Source organism: Coptis chinensis, chromosome 4, assembly GCF_015680905.1.
Source record: "Coptis chinensis isolate HL-2020 chromosome 4, ASM1568090v1, whole genome shotgun sequence".
NCBI lineage: Eukaryota > Viridiplantae > Streptophyta > Magnoliopsida > Ranunculales > Ranunculaceae > Coptis > Coptis chinensis.
Genome location: NC_141459.1, coordinates 45611752 through 45626730, shown reverse-complemented (window position 1 = coordinate 45626730; position 14979 = coordinate 45611752). Strand labels below are relative to the sequence as shown.

At 34.7% G+C, this 14979-nt stretch overlaps 1 long non-coding RNA gene across 1 annotated transcript; it reads left to right on the top strand.

The window, feature by feature from the left end:
- Positions 1 to 210: 210 nt before the first annotated feature.
- On the top strand, positions 211 to 814 carry LOC147503685 (uncharacterized). Its single transcript, XR_015220237.1, has 2 exons — positions 211 to 355; positions 554 to 814. It is a non-coding gene; the product is annotated as an uncharacterized LOC147503685 (long non-coding RNA).
- Positions 815 to 14979: the final 14165 nt, after the last annotated feature.

The window sequence follows — 14979 nt, the reverse complement described above, 5'->3', positions numbered from 1 at the left end:
TTTTTTTTTTTGTGAGGGCTCGCTGCATTCTTTGGTGGTGTCGCTAGAGGAAATGCCTCTGTACCTGCTATGGAAATGACCAAGTGCTGCTTTCTTTAAAAGGTTGAGGCTTCTTTGTGCAAAATCCTTTGAGGATACCTCAGAGAAGCTGAAAGAGATTGAGTCACAAATCTTAAGGAAGAGAAATGAATGCAAGGGCCATGCGAGACCGAATATAGAAAGGTATGTCATTACTTTCCCAGCTAGAAAGTATCTACAAGTGTTTTCACCCGAGGGATAAACTTTGTGATGCAGTTGATGACTTGAAGCTTGATTCTCTTGTGGTTGGAACCCGAGGTTTAGGAATGCTGAAAAGGTTCTACTCTTAACAGTCTAAATGCTAGTAAATTTCATTTTTTTTTTGTGAAATCATGCATGTGGCAGAGCATATTATGTTACGACTGCATAGTTAGTGAAAATTGTGTATATTGACTAGTCAATAGTTTGTTTTAGTGGTTCCTTAGCTTGTATTGACTAAGGTCTAGTTGAAATGAATTTTTTTCTTTTTATGAAGGAAAAATGAATATCACCGAAGATCTGTAGCTGCCAGCTTGGTCCAGGGTGTGTATGTTTTAGAACGAGACCGCCAGGAGAATCGTCAAGGACCCCATGCTCTTGCTTCTTAAGATGTGATCTTGAGTTGTTGTATAGGAATTATATTGAAATAGTATGTTGGTAGATTATGCTATATCCATACATCTATATCTTTTAATTTACATGTTATTCATTAAGTGATATATATACTTAGTCAAATTTTGGTGATGGTTATTACTAAGATTTTCTTTGTGTATAATTGCTTGTAAAGTCTTAATTATATTATGTGTTTGGGGTTTATGTGGTTGTATTTATGCAGGCGATTTCAGGGGGAAAAAAATATAAATATTAGGATGGAAACCAAAAACAAATATATATTTTTTTTAAAATAAATAATAATTTGTGACGCCTGACAGGCGTCAGTAAGCATTTAAAAAACAAATTTATAATTACTGACGGCGTAGAGGCGTCAATAATGCAAATTTAGTGACGGCGTAGAGGCGTCAATAATGCAAATTTAGTGACGGCGTAGAGGCGTTAGTAATGCACATTTAGTGACGGCGGCGTTAGTAATGCATATTTAGTGACGGGCGTCTGGATGTCGATAAATATGTCAATTAATGACGCAGTTTAGGCGTCACAAATATTTCTGACACCAACACAGACGCCTAAATTCCAACGCCTTGTAGGCGTCACAAAAAATAATTCTGACGCCTCCTAGCCGTCACAAAAGTGCTGTTTGGTTGTAGTGACCCCCTTTAAAAGGACGTGAGATTTTCATAATGAACTAAACCTACTGCTTGAATTGCGGTATTTTTGTCCAGAAGACTAACACACCATTCTTGTTAAATATCAGACTCCATATAACACAGAGGGTAAAAAACCAAGTTTAAGAAGCCCTCAAATAAACCAAAGCTCCTAGATCTTTGGCCATCATACTTGGCATGAAACTTTAGTACCCCAGAAATCTGAAGAGCAAGCACTTCTTTCTGAACAAAAAGGAGTCTTTTCTCCAAATATTCATCTTGAAGCTACTTCAATAATTGTAGCAGTTTAAAGCAAATAGTATAAGGGATTTTGATAAGAGCCCAAAACTGTAGTTTTAACCCTGTAACAGTCATACTATTAGACCAATTATGTGAGTAATAATTAAGAGTTAACACTGATCACGTGTTTTTATGCATTTCAGGCTTCAAAGTCCATTATGTGCAGAAATGTGCCACTTTAGTGAGATAAAGGAGCAAAGGTCGGTTACTAAGGAGTTCCGTGATTAAAGGCCAAGATTCAAGAAGACAAAGCCTTTCTAAAGCCCGGTCAAAAGCTGAAAAGTCGACGCGGGCAGAAACAGCACACAAGTCAGCAGAACTTCCGAAAGCCATATCTTTGGACTCAGACCTCGGAATGGGGCCTACCTTATGTCAAAACGACCGGCTCGGAAAGAGCTTTCCAATGGTCTAAGCCTTGATCCAATCAGAGGAGCAGAAGTGGACAAAAAGTCTGTTGAAGCCAACTGCAGCTGAAAAGGCCTTTCTGGACTGAAAGAATTGGGTTTTGGGCCTGATTCTCTGGCCCAAAACATGGCTCCAAGCCCATGCACGATTTTTGGATCTGAAAGTATAAAAACCAAAGCTTAACTCTTTGTTAATGGTAGCTAGTTAGACCTAAAACTATAGATAATTATAGATCTAGTTTTCATGTAATAAAATTAAGTTTAGTTTAAATTCAATTATTGTTTTAGATTAAACTCTTAGAATTATTATTCTTCATTAGTTTGATAAATAAAATAGCTAGTTTGTCAATTTCGATTCTTGTCATTTACAATTGTTTAGATCTAATTTCCCTTATTACGTAGATAGCTAGACTTAGATTAGTTAGATTATTAATTTAGTATTTGAATCATTATTTTATTATTTATTAGATTAATAAAATAGTGTTCTCCATAAGTTAGTTTCATTTCCATTAATTGTTTAGTTTCAATTCGTAGATTCAAGTAATTGCCATTATTAGTTTAATTCAATTATTGCATTAGTAGTTTTGAGTTGGGTTTAAACAAGCAAAGTTTCAATCTTTATATCATGTCTTGTTTGAATTCCATTGGGAATGATAGCGTGATGATTCTCGACTAAACCTCCATTGAGGGGGTTGAGAAGCCTTGATGAAAGCTTTATTCGATTATCGTAGAGTTGTCGTAATTTCCTTTCCACTCTAGAAACGATTAGTTCACCATGAGAATGGGTTTAATCGTTCACATACTAGTTATAAATTGGTAGAAATGCCATGTGTAATTAGGGATTAGGAGTAACCATATTGTTCTCGCGAAGGCGATTCAATTCGGATTCTGACGATTTATTCGCCGTTAGTAGGATTAAGTCGAAGTTAAGGTGGAATCAATCCCCCTCTAACTCCTCATCATAGAATCAACGTAGCATTCCCATAGTAGTTCTAATAGTCGACTAGTTGCATCTTGTGGGTAGTTGCATCATAGTCTAGTTGCCACTTCGTAAATCTCTCATTAGACTTTAGAGTTAAGAGTACTTATACGTAGAGAACACAGCATGTGGAAGGACTAGGAGTGGAACGAATCACTCTACTCCACTATATCTCATAGGATTGAGAGTAGAATCTTTGATAAAATATAGGCACGTAAATAGTTTTAGTTTACTTACGTTTTGAGTTTCATCGTTCATTTCGTAGGTAAACTATTCATTTTTATGGTTTATCAGATTTCTTCTCTCAGAAACTGCTGACCAAGGCGTTTCAACACCCACCACTCATGTAAACTTTAATTTTTCGTCTGTACAGTGAAGAGCCTCCTCATTTGCTCCAACCAACTAGGATGTCTGGTTGTTAATCGCAACATATATGTCCTAACTGGTTATCTTTAAAACCACAAAGAATTTCTAAAACAGGACCCTGAAGATAAGAATTAAAATGGAGATTATTTGTCAGCCAGACTGACAAATTACTTACATGCTTTTTCATAATTCCCCAACTTCATGAAGCATGATGTCGCTGATTCCAATTTTCCAATCTCTTCATAGATCTCACCAGCTTCAGACACATTTTGAAGCAATTTCAAAATATGTATGGTATGCAGCGATGGCTTCAGGACACATTCTTTTGAAGAAGAAAAAAGACCAAACTGTAAACACAAAAAACGAAGAAACAAATAAATGGGATGAATCAATCAAAAGTGACAAACTATGAGAGATTCAAGTTACCTTTGATTGCAGTCACAAAAACCCGTCTTCTTCTACCTCTGAATGCCCCACCACTCCAAAAAAAATTAAAAAAAAATGATATCACAGAAATTTATTCCCATGAGCGTAGGATAGTTATTCACCGAAATTTAAGGTTAATTGGGCGGCTTCATCAGAAAGGGAAAATTTGAGTTTTTAGGTTGAAGTGAAGCAAAACACGGGGTGTGTATAGAAAGGGCGATTTAGAATGACGATGAAAATAGTAAAGATTAGCCGGTTTTGATCTGGAAAAGAAAACACTTTTGGTCAAAGATGAGCCTAGCGAGAGTGTGGAGTTTTGATCAGAGCAGCCACTTAAAATTTCAGATTTTGGGTTTAATCTCCCTGGTTAATACATAACCAGCATAAAAACCCCCTCTAACCGAACACATGCATAAAACCTCCCTATTATTTAAAATATAACATTAAAGCCAAAACAGACCAAAATACCCCTGTAAAAACCGAGCTGACGTCATCAATCTTTACTTATAATTTCGACTTAAGGACAAACCCGGCTGACGTCATCCTATGTAAATTTATATTTACATATGAAAATTCATATTTACATAACACGTGTCACCGTCGGATGTCGAAAAACGCGTCTATGAAATTTCATATTTGCATATGTAAATTTGTATTCACATATGTAACTTCATATTTGCATATGTAAATTCATATTTCCATAACCCGCGTCACCTGGTTAGAACTCAAATGTCAGAAAAACGTCTATAAAAATTCAGTGACTATAAATATAGTTTTATAAAATGTGTCTATATAACATCAAAATGAGCAATTAAATATAGGGTGAACTAGTATTACCCCCCCACTAGATGAGCCAATTAGGATCTCCCCCACTAGATGGGAAATTAGGGTCTCCCCCCTAAATACACACAAAAAAATTTCGGTCAACCCACTTTGACTTTTTTTTGTGTGTATTTAGGGGGGAGACCCTAATTTCTCATCTAGTGGGATCCTAATTGGCTCATCTAGTGGGGGGGTAATACTAGTTAACCCTTAAATATATTATGCATTGCTTCTTGAACGAGCCCAGCAACCAAGGCCAACCGGACGACGAGAAAGAGGGCATCTTCAGAAAGGATTTGTCCACCAGCATAACCTCCAATCATAATACTCCAAGAAACAACATTCCTCTTAGACATCTCATCAAAAATAGTTCTAGCCACATTCATATCCCCGCATTTCGCATACAAATCCAATCGCGCATTATTAATAAACATATTGCTCCTAAACTCCCCTTCCACAATAAATTTATCGATTTCATTTCCAATTTGTAAACACCCTAACCGAGCACAAGCTGATAAAGCACTAACAAGAGTCATACAATCAGGTTTAACTCCATTTACTTCCATTTGCCTAAACACTTTTATCGCCTTTATCAAAGATACCCATATTGAGCATAAGTAGACATCAAAGCACTCCAACAAACCAAATCTCTGTTAACCATACTCTCAAACAAATACTCAGCAGAAGCCACTTCACCAAACTTTGCATAAAATCAAGGGTTTAGAGTAGGCTTTACCAAGAACACTCGACACCGTACCAACAGAAGCAGATTGCTTTTTAGGTTTCAATGATTTGGAATTCCTATCTACATTAATCGAATTCTCTGATGGAATAATCTCTGTCACCTGCTCTGATGGAACTGCCTCCGTCGACCCCTCATTGGATGTTTGACTAGTAGAAGCAGAAGAAGTACATCCATTTGGTTCAAAGCCAAAATTCCTGCAGCGATTTTAGCATTACGACCCGCTTTGCAAAATGCCGAAGCAATCTCCCTTAGAGAAAATGCAGAAGTAAAAATATCAAGTAACCCCGCCAAGGCCCTTGTTTCATCATCATGCTTTAAACTGCCCAGTTTATGTACTTCCATTTCCACTATTCTTCAGTTTGCCGTTTCTGTATTATTTGATCTTTTCGTGCTATGACTTGGCCGGGATGGCAGGTGAAACCTCATTGGGTTGCCCCCTACACCCCATCCGACCAAGTGGCGCTAAATAGATTAGCGATTGTAGATGATAAATGGCGTGAAGCTTGGCAAATCACCATGGCATGGCAGGATGTGAAGGAACCTCATTTCTTTATTGAAGAGGATGAGGATGATGCTTAAACACAGGAGTTAAGGTAAGTTTTTAGTTGCAGTTAGTGTCTGCTTATGTCCCAAGCAATTTACTTCTTTTAACCCCATAACGGGTGGAACTCCTATAGAGTTGCATCTATTTTTCTCTTTATATATTAGTATGTTTTAACCTTGTTTTGCAGATGTTCCAGAATTTCACGCGTTTCTATGGTATTTTTATACCTTTTTTATTTCAATACTTTGAGGACAAAGCATGCTTCTTGTTTGGGGGTGGCATAGAAACACGTGTAATTAAGGCATCTATTAGGATATAGATATGTACGATAGGCACTTGTTTTCTAGTGAAAATTTCAAAAATTTAAAAATATAAATAAAAAGGTTATGCTATACACTTAGGAATATTGGTATTGTTTTCTTTCCCTATGCTCTTAATAATCTAGAAGTCTCACGTTAGTTTTTTTTATTAGAATAGTTTTTAGGAACTTAGGTTAATATGTAGATAATAATCTTTGCATCTTTTTATAAATATATTACATGAGTATTTATAATTGTTTGGCAGTAAGTTTCTGAAATCTAGGCTAGAGTACTTATTCTACAAATCCTGTGAGAATATAGTCTAAAGCCTTATATGAGTGAAACATTTGAGAAATGACACAAGGGAAAAGTAAAATCCGGATAGAGAAATCACACGTCCACTTGCTTGATCACTATACCATATCCTAAGCGAGAATTTAGGCCCTCTTTGGATCGATATAGCCAGAAATTCAAACCTTATGAAATTATTTTCCGCTAGTTGCCCCTCTGAGCCTTTCTTTAGCCTTTCATAAACCGCAAATCTTTTAACCTTTTATAAAACAAAATTAAAAATAAAATAAAATAAAAAAAATCATCCTACCTATTATTTGAATGAGTCTGAGAATAGAGATGAAGAATAGAAAAGAAAAAGACCTTTGAAATCGAAAATCTGTTAGTCGCTTCAAAGAAGAAAAGAAAGTTTCCATCCAAATAAAAATAAAATAAAAAATAAAAGAATATAAAGAGTTAGAACTCCAAAAATAGAATCAAAGGAGTCAAAAGCCAAAGGAAAAGAAAAATATGGCTAAGGATAGAAACAAAGTGTAGAAGCAAAAGTAAAGAACAAGGTTTTTTCTAGTTACATAATATGAAAACTCTATTTTCTTAGAATTGTCCTTTTTGAATATCCATTTCCTTCCTTCTTAAACCATCTCCTAATCCCCGCAATACCTAATAAAGACCTCTAGCTCAATTAGGAATATGTTAGTGTGATAGTAAGTGGCAGATGTGTTTGATCGACTCCGGCTTCCTTGTGTGTCATTGAGATTGTAAGGTAAAGTGTGCCCATCACAAGACCGGAGTAGCTTAAACTTGAGCGGAAAAATCGAGTGGTTTTGTTTTGACATTTATGTGAGGACCTACTTAAGGACGTTATTTCGAGTTTTCAGAAACGGACCTGCTAGTGCATTTCATAGTATTACTCATTGTATATATGTTTATTCTTAGATGATTAATTATTATGCACATATTAGCTTAGGTTTCAACTTGATTATTCTGTATTCATTGCTAAGTGAGATGTATAGATAATTGAGGCATAAATAAGGAAACAATAGTTTTATTTCTTAGTCGTTGTAGTATAGATGAAGTTTGTGAGTACCTTCACTGGAAAACTCTCACAAGGCTATAACTCGTCCACTAGGGAATTCCTAGTGGTTTAAGGCCTTGTTGCATATGGTCAATGTAATCGTACTCGGCGAAACGAGATTAGTTAGAACTCTATTTTTGGTCACTTATGCTAATTTCTCATATTTGCTTGAGGACAAGCAAATGCTGTTTGGGGGTGGTTTGATAAGAGCCCAAAACTGTAGTTTTAACCCCTTAACAATAATACTTTTAGACCAATTATGCGAGTAATAAATAAGAGTTATCGCCGACACATTGATTTTATGTATTTCAGGCATTGGAGTCGATTATGTGCAGAAATGTGTCACTTTTGCGAGATAAAAGAGCAAGGGTTGGTTGCTAAGAAGTTTTGTGATTAAAGGCTAAGATTCAAGGAGAAAAAGCCTTTTTAAAGCTCGGTCAAAGCTGAAAAGTCAAAGTCAACGAGGGCAGAAACAGTGCACAAAAGTCATCAGAACTTCCAAAAGCTATATCTTTGGACTCAGACCTCGGAATTGGGCCTACCTTATGTCAAAACGACCGGCTTGGAAAGAGCTTTCTAATGGTCTAATCCTTGACCCAATAAGAAGAGCAGAAGTGGATGAAAAGTCTGTTAAAGCAAAATCCAGCTGAAAATGCCTATGTGGACTGAAGAAATTGGGTTTTGGGCTCGATTTTTCGGCCCAAAACATGGATCTTCAGCCCATGCAAGAAAATGTGGATCTTGTCTCCTCATTTTGAAGACACAAGACTTAGCTCTTAAGCATTCTAGTTTTTAGGTAGCCATTAACCAATAATTTTAGATCTAGTTTTAGACTCCATTAATTAGTTTCAATAGCTTGTTTTAGATATAGTTTTTTACATTCCATTAATTAGTTTTAGAACAAAGTAGATTATTATTTTAGAATCATATTTAGTTTTATAATAAAGTATTAGTTTTCATTTCCATTTAGTTCTTGATTTCATTCTTATTTAGAATTAGTTTGTCTTCATTGATAATTAGTATTCATGATCTTAGTGCTAATTTAGTTTCAATTCTTGTTTAATTCGATTGAAATCATTACTATTGTAGTTCAAATTAGTAAATTTCCAATCTTTATATCATGTCTTGTTTAAATTCATATAGAAATGATAGTTTTATGAATCAAGGCTAAACCTCAATTAGAGGGGTTTGAGGAAGCCTTGATGAAAACTTGATTTTTGCTAGCTTAGAAATCCTCGTGATAATCTATTCAATTCTAGAAAGTAATTAGTTCACCATGAGAATGGGTTTGATTGCTTCACATGCTAGTTATTATTTGGTAGAGATTTTAATGAATAATTAGGGATTAGAATACCAGTTGTTATACGAAAGCATTGACATTTGGATTACGACATTTCTTTGTTAGTTGATTAAGTCAAATCAAGATGAAATCGAATTCCCCTAATTCATTCACTATTGTCAAGTTAGTATTTGAATTCCATCATTTCGTTATTTGCATATTGTTTTCTAGTTCCCATCGTAGTATAATTTCCGTCCATGCTCTCATTGACTTTGGATAGACTGATAATCTTAGGAAACACGAATTTTAAAGAACTAGGAGTGGAACGAATCTTCTACTCCAACTCTATTGCGATAGCATGCGAGAGTAGAAAACTTTGATAAACCCTTAGCGTGAACTAGCTTTAGTTTTACTTGCGTTTGAGTTTCGTAGCTTATTCGTAGATAAAACTATCATTTATCTTTATCAGCTCCCCTTCCATGCTAGCAACATCCTCGTTGCTAGTAGTCTATTATTGTGTTTCTTCAGCTAAATTCTTGAGAAAGTTGTAAGCTTCCTCTCCATCCATTGATGTAAACTTGCCTTTGTGCATTGACTGTATCATCTACTTGTTCATCATCGAGAGTCCTCGATAGAAAAAATGATCCAGTGTGCTCTTGTCGTATCCATGATGTGGACATGAGACTAGCAGATTGTTGAATCGCTCCCAACTATAATGATATTCTTCATTCTCTTTTCCTTTGAAATTGCTGATAGCTTGCTGCTTGGCATCAATCTTCTGGGGTGGGTAAAACTTGTTTATAAACTTCTTTCTCAACTTTTCCTAGTTGTCTATTGAATTGATCGGATGTGTAGTTAACCATTCGGAGGGTTTACCTTCGAGTGAGAGTGGAAAAAGAATCAACTTGATACTCATATTTGAGATTCTGGTTCTTGAAAGTTCTGAGGACTGATAGAAATTTGTTCATGTGAACATATGATTGAACATTGTCTGAACCATTGAACTTTGGAAGCATAGAGATTACTGATGCTCTAAGTTCAAACTGGTTAGCTTCTGTCTCTGGAAAAACAATACTGCTAGGTGGGTCTCCAATGATTGGCAAATAGAAATCGCTCAGCTTATTCCTCTGTTGTGCTTGCATGGGTGGGATAACTTCAGGATTATTTAGGTCCACAACACCTCCATCATTGCGTGCGGCCATTGTATCAATCTTGTCTAGTATTCTTGCTATGCGAAGATGATGAAAAATTATCCTACTATGCTTGAATAAAATTAAACTAATATGCAACTATTCTAAATTATACTAATATGCAAAACTACTTTCCTTCAGCTGGGTTGGGTTTTGCAGTTAGTATCTCGCTCGTTGTCTAAAGCTATCTCTTCTAGGGTTATGGTGAATCACTTGGATTGCTTAAGTACCACGGCCCACAGACGATAGTCCATTTGTCAATATTCAGACAAGAAACACTAGAGTTTGATATTTCACTGTGTTGGCTTACAACTTTAATTGTTGAAAAGGTCCTAAATGCAATTATACTAGAAAGCAATAATACTAAACTACAATGCAATTATACTAAGAATGAAATAAAAAGAATGAAGATTTGACAAACCTAGATGGTAGATCTTGTCTTCGAGATGTCCTTCAAGCTTCTTTCTTTCTTAAAAGGATGGATGATGCGGCTAAAATTACCTTAAGATCCAAAGTTCTAATCTTGAAAGAAAACGTTAAACATAAACAACTTAAAACGGTAGCGGCGCCATTTGACACTTGCTTCTTTTTGTGTTTATTGGATGGTATATGAATGATGTAGATAGATGATGGTCGTTGAACAAAATAGAAGCATGTCAAAACCTAATTATACCTCAATAAGTAAAGGATGAGTAGAGTATCGTTCCACTTTTAAGTGTATGTTTATATGAAGGACATGACTGGAAAGGGGGTTTGAGAGATTAAAAACTATGATTATAGATATTATAGATTCTAATGCTAAACTAAACTAAACTAAATAAACTATTGAAAATTTATAAGAGAAGAAATTCAAGAGATTAGAATCCACCAATACTTTTGATTCAATGACTTTTTGCTTCATAGTTGTTCTCACAAATAGACTACAATTAGGCAATCGAGCGAGTGTCAATGCCCTCTTGGACGAAACATCGTTAACGAATAACTCTACTTAAGGTTGTTCCTATGTTTATGCTATTAATATCTTCTTTCCTTTTATATGAGCTTAGGCAGCTATTCAATGAATCACCATCTAAGGCAAACACAAGGAATACTTCTCTTACTCTAAAATACTACACAACTAGAAGAAAAGTAGAGAATAATAGTATAATATTCAATTACAATAAATAAACCCCTATTCTAGCATTATATTAAATTGCAATAAATAAAAACATGTCACTAGCAAATATTCAATTGCAATAAATAAAACCCTAAACTAGCATGATATTCGATTGCAATAAATAAAAACCTTAATATATTCTTCCATCCCCTGGTCTGGGCAATGGAAGTAATAACTAAAAATATAAAGAACTAACCTGATTGGAGAATACCATGAACCAGAAGAATCAACAAACCCTAAGCACCGAAGAACGAGAAGAAGAAGAGTCGAAAAACATAAGACTAGAAAGACTAATTTATTAAGACTCGACTAGTTAAAACCGAATCTTGTATTATTAATCTCTCTCTACCTCAAGTTCTGGAGACAAGAGTATAAGTGAATTGGCAAATTATATGAGACACTTAGGTCCTCTATTTATAGGGGTTACAATGAGTTCTAGAAGCATTCCAAACCGTCATTTATTTCCTAATACAAATCAACTTCTTTCAGAGTCCAACTTTGTCTCCAAAACTGAGAAGGAAGTGGCTATAGTATCGTTTCATGCGTCTGGACGCACGATCCTTGCGTCTCAGACGTGAGCATTGCATCTGGACGCACGATCCATGCATCCCAGACGCGGAGCCTATTTTGCCTCTTTTGCTTTATCCTTCTATCATCTTTTGCGGGCTTTGGTCCAAGCAACGAATCCTTTGGCCTTGGGCTTCCAAATAGGCTTTAAAATAGGTCCAAGTCGCATATTTAATAGATTCAATTCCTTGGCCTTCTCCATGATTGTCCACGGGCTTCCCATGTGATCCTTAATGCTCTGAATTGCTCCGTTTTATCCCTTTTTCTCTAATATTCCACAAAACTCTCTCTTTCACCTGTAGAATCATAAAACATAACTTACAAACACTATTAGTCCACTAAGATGGCTAAACAAGAGACATAATTGAGGGTTAAATTGCACTTTTTGAGCACTTATCAATGATTGGCCATCCCAATTATTAAAGATTGTCTAATCCATAGCAGTTTTACTCTGCAATCATAGATTTTCATAGTAGTTTTATTCTGCAATTTTAAATTTTACTCTACAATCTTAAATTTTCATAGTAGGTTTACTCTGCAATCTTAGATTTGCATAACAGTTTTACTCGGCAATCTTAGATTTTCATAGTAGTTATACTCTGTAATCTCAAATAGACAACAATATGAAAGAGGAAGAGAACAAGTTGGATGGAGAGGAGGAAAGTGAATAGACAAAATCAAATGGATAGGAAGAAAGCGCAGACACAAAATCAGATGAAGAGGAGGAGGAAAAAGGTGAGGGAGAACCTAACTCAATGTTTAAGAAAGTTAAGGAAAAAGAGAGGATGAAGAAAACATCAACGATATATAAGTTCGGAGATATTAAGAAGCAAAGAAGGAAGACTAAAGTTACTAAATCGGTGATTTATGCAGATGATTTCGATACTCCACCACCACGCGTGGAAAAACCTATGTCAAAACCACATTCAAACAAGTTAGTGGAAAGCTTCTTCAAAAAAGCAAACCAAAAGTAAAATTTACTTTTCCGAAGTAAATGCAAATTTTTCTTATCGTCTATGTAGTTGCACTAAATTTTTTGATCGTGTATGTTGCAATACAATTGCGTGGATGGACATCCAAATGCATTTGAAAATACAGGGGGAACAATTGAACCATATGATGTTAAACTTCTTCATCAGTGATAGGGTAAATCTTTTGATTACTCAAATCTTTTGAATGAAAAAACTTGCAATTTAGTTATTTTTCTTACTGTTTATGGTAGATCATTGATTGGTACATGTACTTCCACCTCCCCAAGGAAGTAGTGAAGCTAATTGGATGTTCTCCACCAAAGTGTCTATTTCTCATCATTTTCATAGGTAAGCATCTCCCATGTAATTTAATTATTAAAGTTGAATGTGTAATATGTGGTTAGTCTGTATTTTTATATTTGCAAACTAGATTCACAAAATCTCTGAAGATGTAGTATGTGATTATTCTGCATTCTTATATTTGCGTAGTAGTTTTAGTCTGCACTTTTAAGTTTGCATAGTAATATAACTTCTTTTTGCTCGACACTTGAGTTTTTATAATGAAGTCAGTTACAATTATAACATATAATATTCTTACTATGCAAACTTCAGAGTGCATAGTAAAAAGTGTAAAGTGTTAAAACATTATTGTTTAGTGATGCATTCTTATTTGTTGTAGCTGGCTTTAAGAGATAAACATAAACAAGGCATGAGGGTCTATGTCAAAGATGCCCTAAAACAGGTGGACAGCAAGGTCGCCCATATGTTTTTCATCATAAATAGTCCAAAGTTGAGAAAGTACAAAGATGGTCATCACTGGACTTTGCTTCATGTTGATACATACTTTGAATTGGGAATGGATGCACTATGACTTTTTAAGGCCAAAGAACTGCAAGAATATGAAATACATTCCGTTAGAAGATGCCTAAGTTTTGGTAAGTGAAATGTTATTTTAAGTTACCATGTAAATTTAAGTTTTCATAGGTTAGTTACTATGTAAACATAGATTTGCATATATATTTACATTTACATAGTTTTGGTAATTTTTGTTCAATTTAATGCAGCAAAAGAGGGTGGTGGGAGCTATTAGATGTAGGCGTCAAGAGTTAAGGTTGTCAGATGTGGATTTGATGAAAGATATCAAAGTTGGAGCATGCCCACAACAAGGAGCATTGTAAGAACTTAACTTCCCAAACTTAATAATATGTCTATTTAATCTCTTATCTCTTATCTGAAACTTCTTTTTTGGCATTTTCAGTTCAGATAATGGATTCTTCGCCATTATGTTCATGAATGCTATAATATGTGGAAAAACTATGCAAGATATAATGGTAGAAGGCGCGAGACAATTGAGGGTTGACCTGACATATCAGATTGTATCAAGCCAACAAGAAAAATGGGATCCAAAAATAGAATAATGCAAGAAATGAAGAGCTGATTTTATGTATTTTTAGCCGATTATGTTGTGTTTATTTGTGGTTAAATATTCGAACCATTCTAACTTGGGAGTGTTCGATTATGATGTACTATTACTGTTAATGTGTTGGAGTTGTTTAGTATTCAAGTTCTGCATATTCAGTATTTGATGGATTATACTTTTTTGTATGGTTACTCTGCAAAACATTTTATTATGACAAATGAAATGTTTATAGCTTTTTTGGAAATATTATGTGTGTAGAGTCCCTTCTTCTGTCAGGTTAAGTACTAATATAATTATACTATCTATACTTGTGAATCCAAGGTTACTTGAAAATCACTATTTGTACTAATAACATACTTCATTATGGTAGTTAAAAAGTTATTTATTTTCGTCACAAACACATAATCTCCAAACACCTGATCACCATTTCATCCTCTATCCCTAAATTGGATAGCAAAGCTAGCTTAAACATGTACTAGTTGATGTTATGTAAATTTAACTAGCAACTGATTTGCATATATATATATATTTACTATGTAAAAATACATTTACATAGTTTTGCAATGGGAATAATCCATAAAGTTAAAAAAAAAATACTATGTAAATTTAAGTTTTCATAGGTCAAGTTACTATGTAAATATAGACTTACATATATAATGACTATGTATACATACATTTACATATATTCTGTCAGGTGTCACACTAATTTCATTCCCAAAAAGTTACTATGTAAATTTAAGTTTTCATTGTTTTAGTGACTATGCAAATATATATAGTTTTACATATATATGACGATGTAAAAATACATTTATATATATTTGGTCAG